This window comes from Cryptomeria japonica, chromosome 4 (genome assembly GCF_030272615.1).
Source record: "Cryptomeria japonica chromosome 4, Sugi_1.0, whole genome shotgun sequence".
NCBI classification, from domain to species: Eukaryota; Viridiplantae; Streptophyta; class Pinopsida; order Cupressales; family Cupressaceae; genus Cryptomeria; species Cryptomeria japonica.
In genome coordinates this window covers 96,499,881-96,518,463 of record NC_081408.1, presented here as the reverse complement: position 1 = coordinate 96,518,463, position 18,583 = coordinate 96,499,881, and the positions used below count along the sequence as shown (strand labels likewise).

At 36.4% G+C, this 18,583-nt stretch overlaps 1 long non-coding RNA gene across 1 annotated transcript in view; it reads left to right on the top strand.

Moving 5' to 3' along the window:
• The first annotated feature begins 1,502 nt into the window (after positions 1–1,502).
• The window catches only part of LOC131874738 (uncharacterized), a 37,610-nt gene continuing 20,529 nt past the window's right edge, over positions 1,503–18,583 (top strand). The window contains exons 1-3 of the long non-coding RNA XR_009372124.1: positions 1,503–1,791; positions 6,249–6,441; positions 6,560–6,711. This is a non-coding gene — a long non-coding RNA (uncharacterized LOC131874738). The remainder of the gene's footprint in view (positions 1,792–6,248; positions 6,442–6,559; positions 6,712–18,583) is intronic.

Below are 18,583 nucleotides of genomic sequence, written 5' to 3'. Positions count from 1 at the left end.
TTTTTAAAAAAAATTAGGATTTTTTTTAGTGTTCTTAACTTGAACCCACCCCTAATAGACTAAACTAACCATCTCACTATAGGTAGTATGGGTTCCACACCGCTTTACTATTCTAAGTGCTAGGTCAACCCAATATTATTATCAGAATTGCTAAGGAGAGAATGCTTACATCTAACCCCTCATTGATTAACATGGTTGGTCACTTGAATAATTACGATCACATCTCTCTCTTGCAAAAATAATATTATTATTTTGGTAATGAAAACTACTTATCTTTTTAATTCAAAGGTTTTATTTTAATCATGTTTAGATTCCTATAATAGATGATTTGTTGCTATCACTTCTCCATTGAGACCTTTGTTGCCCAAATAATATCATTTCCTATATGTCCTACTAGTTGACTTCATGTAATACACAAATGTATGAAAAAAATAGACCATTTTTCCTTACTAACCAATAGACCATTTTTCCTTACTAACCTTCCAAACCTCTTTCCGTGTACCCATTGCACACCAAGGTGCAATTGCTAGTTTTTAAATATGATGGACATCATACTTAACTTTTTTTAAAATTATATATCTTTATATATATGATAATAATATTGTGACTTAATTATATTAAGCCTCCACTTATCATCTCCTTCCCCACTTTGTTTTCTCAAGCCATCAGTAGTGAACAAAATGGGAAATAGGAAAGAAGGATGATTTTAATGGGGTTATGTGGCTGACCACGTTTCCCTCTCTATTTCCACCTATTACAAATATAACACGACCATGTTGGTAATGAACTTCATTATCTGTGTAAATATATGAAAAAAAGCTAATTTTTTTTCTAATTGACCTTCCACACTTCTTCAACATTGATAATGGACCTCATTAAATGTGTAAATATATGAAAACAAAACTAATTTTTTTCTAATTGACCTTCCACAATGGACCTCATTAAATGTGTAAATATATGAGTAAAAACTAATTTTTTTCTAATTGCAACGTAAAACACAATTGCTAATTTTAAATAAGATAAATAAAATCTATTGATCTGCTAACATCTGAAATAAATGGTTTTATAATATTGTTGAAAATTTCCATTCAATATTAAATCTAAAATTACCCTTAGTGAAAAAAAAAAATTGTCTCGAAGTTTTGAATTACACCTTAGAGCACCATCAACTAACTATTTCTCCCTAGTACAAATATAACATGACCATGTTGATAATGGACTTCATCAAATATGTAAATATATGAAAAAAAACTAATTTTTTTTTTCCTATTTGACCTTCCACACCTCTTCAATGTTTTGATAATGGACCTCCTTAAATGTGTAAATATATTAAAAAAAACATTTTTTTTCCCTAATTGACATAAGTAAAATAAATAAAATCTATTGATAAAATATTGTTTAAAATTTCCATTCAAATACCATTCGTGAAAAAGATATTTTCCTGAAGTTTTGAATTACATCTTACAGCCACCGTCAACTAACTATAGGCTCAGGCATTCAACTGATCCCCAACAAACTATGACGTGGTTTTTTAAAATGCCCGCGCACAACGGTAAACCAGAAACTAACAAGTGTTTTTTTTAAAAATGTCCGCGTCCAACGGTAAACTAGTGCTTCCATAACCACATCCCTCACGTTTAATATCCTTTTGAATGTGAGGAGCGGAGTTCAAATTTGAAATGGCAGAAAATTGAAGTTATTCAAGATTTCTCCATGATAATGAGAAGAGAGAAATTCGAACTTCTGCTGAATAGGTGGTGCTGTAAAGGGGTTATTTCGCAGAGATTGAAGGTGAGTTGTTTAAACTATTCTTAAAATGCATAGTGTGTTTTTGATAAATACTCGTTTTAAAATCAATGTCAATTCCACATTTAATGTTGTCTTTGCATAATATACCCGTTCAGGCAAAATTTACCGGTAATGCACAAGTTTTTTTCAGAATTCTATTTGAATGGCCTCGAATGATACATTAATGGGTATAATTAAAAATCTTCTCTAGCGTGTTGACACTTATTCTCCTGTATCCTGTATCTGTTATCTTTAGTACAATCTGCAGTTGTCCTATGTCAGTGGCCCTCAACTATTTAATTGGGTGTGCTCTACATTCCATGTTTTGGGTTTAAATAAAAAAGTTACTTATGCAAATCAAAGTAGCTGGAAACTTAGATGGTTCTGATTCCTCGTTCCGTTTCAAAGAAAAAGTTGCAAACCCTGAAGATCATGAATTCAAGGCCGACTAATACTTTATGATACAGAAGGATCAAATGAGTGGGAGGTCTAATTGGATCTGCTTAGCATTTTGCCCTAGTTGTCCTGCATTGTTTTAGTCAGCAACTTGGTCTACCAATTCTCTTCATGTAAGCACTGCAATGATGATAAGAATACTGTAATGTCCCTAGCCAATTCTGATGAAGATTTTCAGACTATTGCCCTTTTGAAGGAATTATGGCAAACACTTTGCTAATGACTGATATAAGATTTCAGATTTGGCAAGACATTATAAACCTTCGTTTATTCAATAAGAGTGACTTGCTAATCATATAACAATGGTTTAGGGAGATAATGCTACAATAATACTTAATGTTTGATTCATTGACAATGAATTTTGGTGTGAAGAAGTAAGATGACAGCTGACTGTAATTAAGACAAACAGTTGGCATAACCAAATTCACTTCCCTTCTTACAATATGCTGTCAAAGATCAATTACATGGACTAATTGCAAGGACCAAATCTCTGAGTTCTTTCTGAGGACTAATGACTGATAGAAATTCACACTTTCTCCATTTAAACAAAAAATGAAATGTGAAGAACCTGGTACAAATCGGTGAAGGAAGCAAACACATCCTCAATGATAATGGGCTTTGAAGTGTGAGGTTGTACCAAGTGACATGCCGCCCCTGCTGTTGCTGTTACCAAAGTCTGAGAACACTGTGCAAATCTGCGTTCTGGTGTCCCAATGTTATTCCAAACTGATCGCCTATGGTGTAGAGATATATCGCCTTCCTTATGTAGAGTTAGGAAAGCAAATGCCAAGTTTAATGAGCCCAAATGAACGCACTAATGTTCCGCCCCTGTATCTGATATGGACAGGTCTGATAACCACTTACAATCTGCATTTATGAGCCCAAGAACTCCTTCCAAATTGATCCAGTTTCCAACTAGAGGACAGCGCTTTCGACCTAGGTGATCTCAAGCAATCTTATGCATCATACAATGAATATCGATGGAGTAAGAGGGGACAGACCTGCAGGAGTTCGACCCATCATAGAAAATAATGTTGCCACCAAATATTCCAAAAGATTACCACAAAATCATCACCTCATCCTCAAATAGCTTTAGGAACCAATGGAGGACCAAATCGATGTATGTTGGAAAAGATATGAGTTAAAATGTGATGTCCGAAGTCTGCAACTGAGATATAGACAGACCCTTAAACCTTTGATCTGCCTCTACCAAACAACAATGGATATCCTCCAAGTGTCAATAGGATTTCGTCAATCTGATTTTGCCCAAAATAAATGCATCAACAAGGTGATCTCCAAATATGGAAGTCTGAAGCATAACCACCTGAAATCTGATATGTAACTCCAATAAGCTCAAATGAGATGACTGAAATGTCACCTCCCCTATGCAACCGCTCAAGAGATCTTTCACTCTCTCAGTTATGCGATCAATTGGGAGTTTCCGTTCCCAAAGACCAAAGTCTCTAGACACCAACTTGGTTCTACAAAAACAATTCAATCAACGATTCACAATTCATGTCTGCTTTCCTTCTCTTACCGTCTTCTATTTAACCTTTTCCATAACCCGTCATGAGACACCTTCTAGAAGGGGGTAGGTATACTTTATTTATTTTTAATAAGTGACTATTTAATTAATATTTTATTTTTATACTTTGGTCACTTTTAATTAAATTAATTAAATATAAAGTCACTTTTTAATAATTAATTTATTTTAATGACTTTATAAGAAATTAATTTCTCCTTATTACTCCTATTAGCCAAAAGGCTAAAATCGAGGACATTACAAATACCCTGTGTAGTTATATCATTTCAACTATAGAGTCCATGGTCATTTAGCTATGTAAGACAAATAATTCTGTAGTGAAGCACAACATCATAGTGCCCAGTTTTGTGTGGTAGACATGTCCCCTATCTACAGATTCTCGTATAGGTACCAAGTGTAGTGCTAGAGTCAACGAAGGCAGAGTTTGTCACATTAAAAGATGATGATCAAAACTATGACACCAGTGCCTTCATACCCCAACTATCTTTGTTAATAATTGAAATTTTTCTCCAAGGTGTTGACACTTAGTGCTCCTGTATCTATTTCCTTTACTACAATCTGCAGTTGTCTTATGTCAGTGGCCCTTGACTATTTTCTTTGGCTGTGCTCTATATTACATGTTTTGGGATTAAATCAAAAAGTCATTTATGCAAATCAAAGTAACTGGAAACTTAGATGGTGCTGAGTCCCTTGTTCTGTTTCAAAGAAAAAGTTTCAGACCTTGAAGATCATGAATTCAAGGATGAGGAATACTTTATGATACAACCAGATCAAATGACTGGGAGGTCTGATTGGATCTGCTTAGCATTATGCCATAGTTGTCTTGCATTGTTTTAGTCAGCAACTTGGTTGTCTGACTCTCTTCATGTAAGCACTGCAATGATAAGCATACCCTCTGTAGTTATATCATTTCAACTGTAGAGTCCATGGTCCTTTAGCTATGTAAGACAAATAACTCTGTAGTGATTATACTGCCCAGTTTTGTGTGGTAGACATGTCCCCCATCTACAGAATCTCATATAAGTACCAAGTGCATTGCTACACTCAAAGGAGGCAGAGTTTGTCACATTAATGATGATAATTTATCAGAACTATGACGACAATGCCTTCATGCCCCAACTCTCTATGTTGATGATCATTTGTTGTGGCAACATTGAGTCTGAGCATTATAATGCTCTTTGTTGTGCCTTCAATATGAACCTTGGAAATTATTTTGGCAACACTTACCCATCAACATTGTCTTTTGTGATTTGTTTGTTATAGGGAAAATAACTTTTGTGAACAAACTATCTAGGCTATTCTAGTTCTTGTCATCATGTCGTTGATTGTAAGAGATAGTCATATTTACTCATTTGGCTATGTATGGTGGTGTCTACTTCTCCCATCTATTTTTGTCCTTATAGGCTTAAATCAACCTTGTCATTTGATCACAATGTATTACTTTTGTCGTTTCTTAGGTGCAAACTTCTTTATATGGATTATCTTTCATCCATCTTCTTAATATTATTTCTACTACGTTATTTACTTTGAGTTGATATTAGTACATTAGAATATTAGTTTAGAGTTCTAATCCTGATTCCATATCTGTTGAATAATATAGATTATTCACATTGTTGAATTGTATTGCCTCACACTGCACATATTTACAATGTCGAATTTTTTAAATATATCTTTCCATATCAATATCACACACACCATAACTACCAAATGTTCTTAAAGTATGGTTGTCCTCCATGCCAAAACTGGGAGAACAGATTGGTCTAGAATTGGTGCATAGAAGCAAAGCATGCCTCTATGATTCAAGTCTGGACATAAGAAACATAGAGTTTAGCACACAATTCTTCCTATGAGCTAGTCTAAACAATATTTTCTCGTTTCTTGTATTATACCTAATTAGCATTTTAATTGAGAGGAAAAGAGAGATCCACTTTTAATGTACAACTACAAACATTCATTTATGAAGCCATTTAGACACAAAGATAGGAACCAGTAGGAAGAGTTGTGGACTCGATGACATGACTCATCATCAATATATTTTGATCCAATTACAAGCCTATTAACGTAATTGACAATAGCTTCATGACCGATTCAGATAACGAAGTCTGTCCATTTGTCCTAATCTAGTTAGGATCTCAGTCCCAGCCTGTTTCTCACTTGTCTAACGCCTTCTTTAATCTGCTCAAAGTTAGCCCATAAAGAAATAAAAGTCATGAATTTATTGTTATTAATCACAACTGGGCTTGCAGGATGGTTAAATGGTTTAAAAAGTTGTGGTTTTTCAGTTTCTTGGTCAAATGCATATTACCCTAGTAATTCATGAAAAAATACCAATTCACAATTTTTTTGGCTGATCAAAGTAAAACTGCTCTAGTATATCTTACAACTGTTAAGATCATGGACAACCTTTTTGGAAATTTAATATCTGCTAAGATGGATTCAAATCAATCTTATGTGTAATCAGGTTACATGAGTGGAGCATGCAGAACATGATAATATTGGGGTGCACAGGATATTTTGTGTAGTAGTAAATAATGGGTTGGCCTTTGAAGTACAACTCTGCAGTGCCAGTGTGAAAGGATTACATTCCTCGCAGCAACAAACACTCATGTTGCTGCCAGAGATATCACTACGAGTTCTTACAAGCATTAGAATAAGTGAGGAAAAAGTTGTCCCACTGATTTTTATTTTTATGTTGTGGATTTTTGATAATGGACGCCTTACATGTGCTTTTTCACCCTCTTTGCTTGCTAATTATAGATGTACAATGCCCAGTGGCTGCAGGAGCATGATGAAGCTTACTGAGAGGATGAGAAATAAATTCTGGACAGACTATAGGTGTAATTTTTAGAGCAACATCTATACGGGTTCCTATTTCTCCAGATTGATTGTTTGAGTTATTAAGAGATGAGAGACTTAAAAATGAGGTAAGGCTAGAGCAAAAATTTATTCTTTCAAATTTCAAAGTTATCGAATTGAATTTCTCTGTGGTCTTGATAAAATAAGTCATATTAATATCCAAAAATGATGAAAAAAATTCAGTGGGACTAAATAAGTTTATGGCACTTTTTGTTGTGTATTATACTTTTCAATTATTGAATATTTTATTACCATTTCCAAAATTTTCTTATAGAAATTAGCATAATGCCTTATAAACCATTTTAGATATCTAGGAGTGGCTCAGTTTGGACTTAACAATCTCTATCATATCCTATTTGGTTTTCTGAACCCCAAATTGCAAATTTTTCTACTCAAAAAATTTGGATCGAGTCCTGAAGTAATTTTATCTTAATATCTATAAGGGGGACCCAATACTGCAAATACCTCCAATTCATATACGTAAAGACTTCAATTAAAGCTGAATCCCACAAATCTTAAATAGGTGAGAACTATTAGTTCTCTTGTAACAATTCAAAGCGTTGCATGCTCATAAATTCTCATGACTCTAAACTCAGTTTCTTCTTATGGCCTCCAAAAGTAAATGGAGTAATGATAAATGCATAATCATCACTCCTATTGATCATGTTTCAATGGTTAATACCTAATAGTGTGCATCAAATTTGCAGAGATATCATCATCACTCAGTGTAGTGCATCTAAGGTTTTAAACTATGTACCAGTCTAAAACAGAAAAAGAATTCATGCAAATAAACCCGAGTAACCTTAACAACAATTTTTAAAAATTGGACAATTCACAGTAATGGAATTTCAACCACTGATTTATACATCCTGTAGCAATTTTCAGCTATTAAATAACTCAGATCTCAGTTTGAACAATTCAGCTATGCACCTGATACAAGATGAGTAGGGTATGTATGAGGTTTAGGGGATTAAAATACAAATCAGAAGTGACCTAGATGCATAAGTAGCCCTAAACCCTCTTTATTCCTTTGTGATCTGAGTTGAAGTTGGTGAGTAAGCCTTAAGATTCTAGAGAAGTATCTCACAGCTAGTGATCGCCATTTGCTTGACGCATGAAACTGTTGAGGCCACTGCCCATTGGTAACTTGTTGCAGGGGTATGATCTAAGCTGCTCTGTAGTGATTTAAAAAACATCACTAACTGTGATCTCTGGTTCAAGGCTGCAGATCTGGATTTAACTGCCTCTCTTTTCCTATGATGACTGCTCAAGAGATAAGATTTTCTCGTACTCTGGTCACTGCAGTAGATCATCATCCCAGGATAGTCAAGCTGATCTGTCTGGATGGTCTGTTTGCTTGGGCGATGCTGGTGAACTCCTGAGTTTGGGGTGTGATAAGTGGTATAACAGGTTTGTTTGAGCTCCTCTCCTAGACAGGCCTTAGTTCTGGGCATAGAGAATATCTTAAATTGATTTGTCAGGTCCCTTTTTGCCATCAGAGACTCTTTAAGATCTCCTGTGGATTTTTGCCCAAAATTTTCACCTTTCTCTTCGAGCAATTTCGTCAAACACTTTGTTTGAGGGCATGGAAGTTAAATGTAGGGTTGTCTTTCACATGCATAAGATGCGGTTCAATAATTTTAGAATTGCAAAGACAATGAAAATACAAGTGTGACACAACACAACCTTCTTATATAGTAAAGATTGATTACAAGGTAAAATTCTGAGAAATAACAACACATTTAGATACAGAAGTCAGATTTGAATATAACATAATTTATGACCTTTATTCATAGACTTATCATATGCTTGCAACACGATAGATGACTGAGAAATTTTTAAGCTTCACAAACATGAAGTCTGTGCTTAGTATGAAGCTTTTGCTTTCCTAAGTTGCACTCAAATAGTCTTAAACCCTTTGCACAGATCTGAAAGCTGAACTATCAGAAAATAGAGACTAATGAAGGTTCGAACTGGCTTACATGCTAAGTTCTGCCCAAAATGTGAAGTATATTAACTCCAGCATTAATCTCCGAGTTTCGACGTCTTCACAAAGAGGGACAGCTAGCTCATCCGACAAAGAATAGTCGGTAAACTTGGACGTATCAACCCCAGCATGTAAATTCAATGGATACTCTATCCCAAAACACCCTAACTCGCTTTCATCTAGCCTTTGAGAACCATATTACCTCATGCCATCATTGTCCAGCTTTAACAGCAACCATTTATCACTTCTAGTGCCAAAATAAATAGACTTGTGGCCTCCCTGAAGCAATAGTCGTGGCTAGAGAAAATGGATCTTAAATAATCGATCTGGCTTAAATCTCTCCACAATGACCACAACTTCCTTGTCCACTTTGATTCATATATACGTACCTTTATTCCAAGTATCTCTACATAGCACCCAGAACCTGTAGCTTTTTCTTGCCTTCAACAGATGATAAATTGACTAGCTATACCTTAACAATGGTGCCTAGAATTAAAGCCAATAATTAACTCCAAACCACAGGAAACTCCACGCTTAGCAATAGGAATCGACTCCACAAATAGTGAAGTTCCATGCCTCAATCCCTTATCTTCTTCTATCTCTTGGAAGACTGGCATGCTTGTGTATGACTGTCATCTTACTGCCTTTGAAGCAGCTCACTACCTTTTCTTTTGAAGCTTTGCTCCTCCCTTGATATCACTGCCACAAGGTCAACCTAGCCTCCTTATAACTTGGTATGACTGAAACCTCCTTTCCCTTGCAATTTTTTTTCTTTCTTAGCAGTTGACCGTCCATTTGAGGAGCTTTTTCAAGAAGAGTAGTATTGATTGTGTTTGGCAAAGAAGAATTCACTGGAAGTGCACCCTAAGGTGAACCATGTCTTTTAGCCATTTCACTTAAAACTTTCAAGCCATCTTCTTGCTTCTAAAATGACTTAACTCTGCCCTCTTTTCAACATTCCCTTTGTCTCAATATCATTGGGTTCACTCATTCAACTTCACTAGGACTGTCATCAATATTATCTTCTATTTTTCCTCACATTCACTTCTTATTTTGCTCTTCTTTGTTCTTAGTAGCATGTCTCTTCATTGTCAGCAAGACGAAGCCAAATGAAAGACAAAACCTTTCACATTTTGACAGTTCACAATTGCAAGGATTATAGCATTCTTGGTTCCTTCATGACACCTCTCAAGGCCATGATCATGGATCTTTGCTATCACTGTGTATTGCTCACAAAGTTACATCCTCTTAATTTTGTCACCTTTCTCTTGACTGTCATAGACTTTTTATACTCACTGTCACAAGGCCTTCACCTTCTTGTCCATGACACTGTCATTTCTAGTATTATGTCCTCTCTTTGATACTGTCTGATAGGTTTGTTGGCTTTTGGTTGTCATTGTCATCACCGCCCTCTTAGTTTTGAGAACACCATATAGTCTTTTTGAGTTCCTAACTGTTTTCTCTTTCTTTACACCATACTCACCATTTTTCATCTTTGTGTCATCATCAAACATGAAACAATCCTTTCACACTATAGTCTGTACACATGATAGTCAAGCTTTGAGTGTCACTTATTCACAGTCCCTTTAAGTTCACTGCTGTTCTCTTCAATTGATTGTCTTTTTAACCTCTGTAATGTATTGTTTCAAAATAGACAACTATCTAGATCATTATGACAAGACAACTTATCAAAGAACACTATCTATCCCAAACATATTGTCTTTGCACTGCAACTGTTAATATTGTCATCCTTGCTCACCATGCTCATCCCCTTCTTTGAATCTGCCCTTCTCATTTTTGGATAGCAAATGAATCTTTTCCATGATAGTTGAAAAAGGCAAAATATTGATTTCCTTAAGTATTTTTCATCATTAAAACCGTCACTGCTATCTTGACTGTATGCATTGTTTCTTTAATCAAAGCAACACTGTCCTTCATGAATGTTGCTCATTATTTCTTACCTCATGATTTGACTAAGCTCTCTTATTGTCAATTATGATGTTCTTATGTGGACTGTCCTTCATTTTTTGCAAAACCCATGTTTCCTTTTTTCTTATACCATCACACAAATATATGCCTCTGAATTTTTTTTGCCTTTGTGCAAGGGTATAGATACTATTACAACCTCTGTCCATTATCATAATGTACTGTCATTCAGTCATTATCCCTCAACAATCATCCAGTATTACAGCCATTATGCTGATCTATTGAACATGATGACTGCTATGCATTTCATTACAATCATCCTCCTTTACACTGAGTTAGATTGTCATTTGGTTTCTTGTCATTTCATTATCTTCTATTCTTTTCACAAACCTACCATCTGACGATATATCACTACTTATGACAAGTATGTACATCTAGCTATTGTAAACGGACTTACCATGATGAGCATAGCATAATATATCCTCTTGAATTTTCTTCTGGGCTTTAAAGGCTTTAAAACTCATGTAGAGGTTGTTAATCCAAGCTTTAGCAAAAGATTTTGCATACCCTTGAACACATTGTCTATCACAGTACAATTTATAGACCATCTCCATTTAGTATCTTGCATCTTCTCATATCATTGTCTTTATTTGACTGCCACAATGCTATTTCTCATTGGCTTGAGAATATGACCACCTACCTTCCTGAACTAAGTATTGTTAATGGGTGTTTTATTACCACACCAACATAGAATAAAAATGCCAAAGACACTTTATCCTCTTGAGCAAAATCGCCTTTTATGCTAAGATTGCAAAAGTTCATGAAAGTGATTCCAAGGTTACTATGCGAACTTGCAACTTAATGATGGATGTAGCTTGTTTAGTATGATGTGTGCTGGTAATCCGAGGGGTACTTACGCTTTTGTTGTTCTTTGATCATAGTGAGGACTTGGGATGATGCACTCTCCAAGAATGTATGGAATGGAAGATATAGCAATGAAGGTTCTTTTCGGATTTTGGATCATGAAATCCTAAAAAAAAATGAAAAAAAGGATGGGTTAAGAATTCTATTCTACTCCTAAGAATTCAAGAGGTGGTGAATGATTGGGTGGAATCAAACCACACTTAGGTTCACCAAAAGAAACAACTAGACAAAGTGGGTGCAATCTTCAAAAGGTTGTGCTTGTGATTTTCATACCTTAAATAATTATCATCAAAATGAATAATATTTATCCAAGGATAGAAGTTAAACATCCACAAAAACAAGCTCAGACTACCCTTACACAATGAAAAGAAATCATCTATTCATCAAGGGTATGAGCAAAAGGATTTCACCACTAATCAACACTATCAGATCTTTCATTCACTAAACAACTTCAAAAGAAACAAATTCTATTCTATTTTGAAGGATAGGAAACCATGTGACTTCAAGACAACATGAATATTCACCATAGAATCAATGAATGAATTATTATCTTGGCAGTATTTCAGGAACAATAATATCTCTCCTTATTACAAATGAGGGGGGTGAATCCCTTTATATAGGCCTTCAAAAGGCAATGAGAGAAAACCCTAATTAGGGTTTCAAAGTAAATGACCATCTTTTATGTAAAAAGAACTAGAGTAAAAAACAAATAACTGAGTGTGAACTAAGAATTAAACAACTCATCATCTAGAAGTAAGCGCCTCTTATCTCTCTCTTTGCTAGCAAATTCAATGAACCTAGACATCACAATCTCAAGTTCATCTACAAAGACACTTGGAGTAGTCTCATTCTTGTACTCCTTGACTATTGTATCCTTCTCACACTGATTGAGAGTCTTCTCCCAAGCTGACTTGAGTTCCTGAATCTTGTTCATGAAACTAATGAATGTGGAAATGTCGTCCAGGTAACTCCCCGAGAAAGAACTCATGTCCTTGAATACATGTTCCTTAACCTTGCTCAAGTCAAATTATCTATGGTCATTTCCTTATTTCCCATTTCTTGTGCAAACGATTCCTCCATTGAGAGGATTTCCATCTGAATTTCTTTGAGTATCCTACTTAGCAGGGCTGATTCTTCATTTGATTTCTTGAAGGCTTCCTTTCCTAATATCACTACGCAATACCATCTGAGAATTCATTTACTTCCTTTTCCTTGATTATCTCTCCTTGCATCAATGTGCCTCGAGGAATCTCTATCAATGCTCCTAGGCGTGGGATAGTCTCATCTTGGTAGATATGAGTGTCTTCCCAAGCATGATCTATATTTTGGATTAAATTGAGGATGGCCAGAATCCTACTATACATTTGCACTAAGCCCTCAATGAATATATCTGCCTCTTTTATGAATTTTCTTTAACTAATCTTGGGTTTCCTGAGCAATTATCTTCATTCCTTGAAGCTATTTAATTGATTCCCTTGGAAGGGTAGTGGGTGGAACAAATGTCTCATCTTCTTGTCTAATTGGCTTCATTAGGCACTGCACATATCCACCTAAAGCTTTATGGTCAATCTTCAACTTCTTGTATTTTACTTCCAATTTCCTGATTTGATCTTTCAATGCTTGAGTGGAGTCATCAAAATCCTCGATGACTTGGGCTGTTGAAGTAGGTCCTAAATCAAACTCTGTCTCATGATACATCATACTCCTTTGGAGTGATTTCATCTCGTCTTGTCTACTTTGGGAATTGCAACATGTAAAATTCTCAATTCAGATCCTCCTCTTGTCCAATGGGAGAACTTCTTGGCTGCCTTCTTTTCTTAGAATTGTTTATCCAGTTGAGGAGTTCTTCCAATTTTGTCGTTGTATCACCATCTTCTTCTAAATCTTTTCTCATTTGGTCTTTTAGCCACATTGGTACTTTTGATGGCTAAATATGCACTTCCATTTGTCTTTCCTGTCTTGGCAAAGTGTCATCCTCAAGGAAATTTCCATTGGAAAAGGGAAAATTAGGATTCCCCAAGCCTCCCACTTCTGTTGTCATATCATGTTGGTCAAAGAAATTCATGATGTCCAAGTCTTCGTCTTGATGGGATTCCTGTTCAACATTTCTTTGGCAGAGAGTTTCCATGTAAGTATTTCCACTTTTCTTGTCTGACACACTGTTGACGTGTATTTTGTACACAATCATACACAGAATAAAATACCCAAAGGCATCTTATCCTCTCTTGAATAAAGTCGCTAACTGCTGAAGATATCGCAAGAAGGATCAGTTAGGATGACTCCAATGTTCTTTTAGTAGGGTCTCTACGTGTGGATAAGCACCAGTGGTCATTGTGATTGCTGTGTCATCAAGGGGCCTTACGTCGCCGAAGATTTTGCTAAACTAATCAAGCTTTTTCAAAAAAAAAAATAAAAAAATATCAAAAGGATAGGGTTTGCAAGAGGTCTAATCTAATCTAACCCTAAGAATGACTCAATGTGGACAAGATTTGGTGAAATTCTACCAACTTCAATATTGCCATAAATTAACAACTCAATTGAAATTGATGCGATCTTCTAAGGTAACAAATGATTTTTCAATACATCAAAGATCAAGGACACTACCACGAAGGTACATATCCAAGATACAACAACGATTGAAGGTTTAAGTGATTCAAATATCTCCAGTCGACCACGCAAGGCGTTCCTACAATCAGCAAGAAGCTAGTGGTTTGGAAAGCGAATCCTACCAAAGATCAAGTTCGACACTTTGTCCTTTGAATTAACACACTACTTTGATTGAGGATGATTCAAGAAAATTGAACAACCAGGAAGATAACCAAGAGAATTGCAACAAAACACCATAACTTCAATATTTCATTGATCTCAAAGTCATCATGTACAACAATTGTTTGAATTCTTTCTTCAAAGCTCAATCTTGCTACAAAAGTAAATTGCTTCTAAACTCTAATCTCTCAATAATTTCTAACTCTCTCTAATTTTCTCCTTTTCTAATTACAAAATGAAATGAAATGAGGGTATAAATAGCATCCTCAATTACAATGAATGGTCCAGATCAAAAAGCAGATCAACGGTCAAGATCATGACACCTAAACCCTAATTAGGGTTTGTTATAAATAGACTCCTTTTTACTGAACAATATTAAATGCATAGCCAAATATTAAATTTGGCACAAAAACCTAGGAGACATAGATCAATGACAATTAAGGTGCCATGTCATCTATAACAACCTCTCATCTAGAATCTTATTCCCTTTCCAATGCTCCTTTTTAGCATATGCAATGAATCTTGATACGATTCCTTCGATCTCAGCAATTGGAATCTCGGGAAGATTCTTCATTCTTTCTTCCAAGTGGATGACCTGATCAAATGCCTCGAGAAGAGCAGCGTCCCATTCAGGTTCAAGTTCCTTAGTCTTTTCAATTAGGAGCATGGTAGCAAACATCTGGTCCTGTTGCTCATCTGTGATAGCATTAGCGTCCTTGCAAAAGATGACCTTAATTTTATCCTCCAATTCCTACAAATCCACATCTGTCTCAACCTCGATCCTTCTGCCAAGAATGGTACGTAGTACCTCAAATACTCTGTCCTGGATCGGGTGGATAACCTCCTCAACATGATTGCATCTAGTACTGATGTCCTCGAAGAGAACTTCCTTCATCTGGAGTAAGGTTGACCACTCTGTAAATCTTGCATTTCCTGATGAAATCCAAAGGCAATCTAGAATGCATCTTTCTTTTCACTTCAAGATCGTCTAAGAGATTCATCATAAAATCTTCTATCTGAAACTCATGCTTAAATTTCCTACCGACTATCTTCTCTATATATCCATGTGGATCAAAGCTTTCTCTCAAAGCAAAGAATGAAAAAGAATACAAAGCTAACTCCTTCTCTGTGTCATCCATGGCTAAAGCATTAGGACATACCTCAACTGAATTGCCTAAGATGATAGGTACAGGAACTCCATTTCCATGGCTGTGTCTAAATGCCTTCGCATAAGCTGCCAACTGTCTTGTTACCTCAAGTAACACAATTCTGTGTGTCGGATATCTCGGCAACATGTATGGAGGTGAAGGACATCCATGAACTCTAATATAAGTAAACTTCGGAAATTGGATAAACCAAGCACCGTACCTCTTTACTAGTTCCTGTGCATCCTGAGATAATCTGTTGTGAATCCCACCTTGCAACGTCCTTGTGATGTTCATCGTGAAGGTATCATTAACTAACTTGTAGTTACTTCCTGGTGGATGATGCAAGTGAACATAGGAATCACAAACTCTGACCTCGCCGGGTCCTCTTCCAATCACTCCTCTGTGAGGTAGTCCTGCGTACTCAAAGCTCCTAATCAAAGCATATATGACGTATGAACTCATGTGGAAGGACTTGGTAGCCTTCAATCTCCTCAACTGTACGTCCAAGCAATGGCTAATCATCCTAGCCTAATGAATTGTTCCTTTTCCCTGAACTATCACCTGGATAAAGTAGAACATCCACTTCTCAAAGTAGAAAGTTTGAGGGGCTCCTGTGACTCGGTTGAGCATTGTAATCAAATCTCTGTACTCCTCCTGGAAATCGATCCTATGTGGTGTGTTCGGGATCTTGCTCAGGCGAGGACGACTCTTAAGTAACCAGTTCTTGTTGATGATGCTTAGGCAAGCATCTGGATCATCTTCGTACATGGACCTGGCTCCTTCTATGCTCTTGTAGACCATATCTCTGTGCTCTGGAAGATGGAAAGCCTCACTTATAGCCTCTTCTGAAAGATAAGCTAAAGTGTTTCCTTCCTTAGACACTATCGTTCTGGACTGAGGATCATAATGACGAGCACACTCGATCATCAACTCATGGCACTGTACTGCTGGAGGGAAGCCAACCGCCTTAATGATGCCACTTTCAATTATCCTCCGAGTGACAGGTGATGGCTTGCCAATGTAAGGGACCTCTCGAAACTTCTTCGTGCTGAAGTTGCCCAAATTGGTATCTCCAATGTTGCTCCACTTAGACACGATCTTGGTCTCTAGTTCTTCGTTCTTTTGATCTTCCTTCATGAGAGCTGGACGATTGGTGGATGCTCCCGCCTTCGGGGTCGCCATTGTAACACCTACACAACATTTCATAATAAGAAACTAGATTTTGCAATGTATAACTAGATTAGATTAAAGATTAAATTTAGGAAACCTCATGATAAGTCCTTGAGTTATCATTTCCTAAAAAACGATTGAGCCATTGCAATTCAAAATTTCAAAATTCAAAATTTAAGGCTATGACGATCAAAATTCAAAACAAAAGACAAAGAATCACATCGCCATACCTCACTTGAGAGCTAACTCTAAAGTGCAAAACAAGGAAATTCGCCTAGGCAAAATTTAAAATTTGAAGCTTTTCCACGTGATCTTCCTCAAGCGAATGTCCTCCTTAGCAACTTCGCCACCTTTGGGGTCTTTGATGTGATCTTGGCAAGTTCGCTCAACTCTAACCAAGGTTCGTACTCCCTTTGATGATGCTCGCACCACTTTGATGAAATTCGCACCTTGTAATCTTGGTGAAATTCGCACTTCTCCAAAATCGCATATGAATGAAGGTTTAAATGATGATTTGAAAATTAAAATTTTCTCCTTCCTTTATAGGCACTTACCCCCCTCCATTACCTCTAGGCCGACTTGGTAAAAAATAAGGTAATTAAAAGCAATTTTTTAAATAAAAACCAAGGGCCGACTTTGTAAAAATAAAAGAATTTAAATCCAAGTGCTCCAATTTGATTTTTATTTAAAATAATAATTAATTAATTAATTGCCTTCGTTTTTAATTGATTCAATTTTTTAAGGCAACAAATAATTAATTAAATGCCCATGCGCAATTTTTTAAATGCTATTTAATTGAATATTTAAATTTATCGATTTTTTAGCATTTAATAAAATTCAAAAAAAAATGTGTTAGCGCCAAAATTTGAAGAGGTAAGGGTACAAACCATATCGCTCTGGTCCCTGACTGAGGGACAGGAGCGAATTATCATCTTAGCCTTGATTCTTTTGCCTTTTACGTTCGAAACCACCATCTCTACGTTGAAACTGGCATTTTTGCTAGGAATCTCGAGCTTGATTAACTTGATTTCATAGATGAATGCCCCTTGTGACCATTATCGCCCTGGTCCCTTGGTGAGGGACAGGAGCGAACTTGTGTTTTCTCCTTGACCTTTATTTCTTCGATCACTAAGCAAGAAACAACGTTACCCTCCATTCCACTCATACTTTACCTGGCTTTTACAAGGCACATTTGATGTTTGAATGCACCCTTTCATTCATTCTTGGCCTGGAGTTCGTTCTAACTTGGTGAGAAATTGGCCTAAGGGAGAATTCGCTCTGGTCCCTGGCTAAGGGACAGGAGCGCCTAGGCAAATATGAGCCTCCTTTTGGTGTCTTGCAATCTTCAATTTGTCTTCAACAGGTTCGTTACACCTTCCTTGCCTGCTTCAAACTCAAAACTTACTTAATCTTCGCCCGAATTTTGCCCTATGAGGAAATTCGCTCTGGTCCTTGGGAGAGGGACGGGAGCTACCATTAAGTTCGCCCTGGTCCCTGACTGAGGGACAGGAGCGATTTAGCTTCTAGGTCAAGTTTTCCTCATGTTTGCGCTTTCAAATTATATTCAACTGATAAAATGCACTTCCTTGGTTCTCCTCAAATCGTCAAATCATTCAAATCCTGCAAGGACAAGGTAATGTTGGATTTTAAGCTCTGGTCCTTCACTGAGGGACAGGAGCGATTTTTGCTCCTGGCACATTTCCGTGTTTGTAAAATTCTTCAAATTATATTCAACAGAAAGAACATGCCTCCCTTTATCACTTCCAATCCGAAATTCGTCTTGATCCTGCAGAGACAGTAAAATTTTGAGAAACAAGCTCCGGTCCTTCACTGAGGGACAGGAGCGATTTTGCTTCCACAGGTCAAAATATCATGATTTCAAGGGTTTAGTCACTTCACAAGGCAACAACAAGACCTTTCCAATACCCAGAATCAATCATCGAAATTCCAAAATTTGGTCAAAATCATTCAATCAGACAAAAATAAAAAATCCTATCATTCACACTTAGACAAATTTGG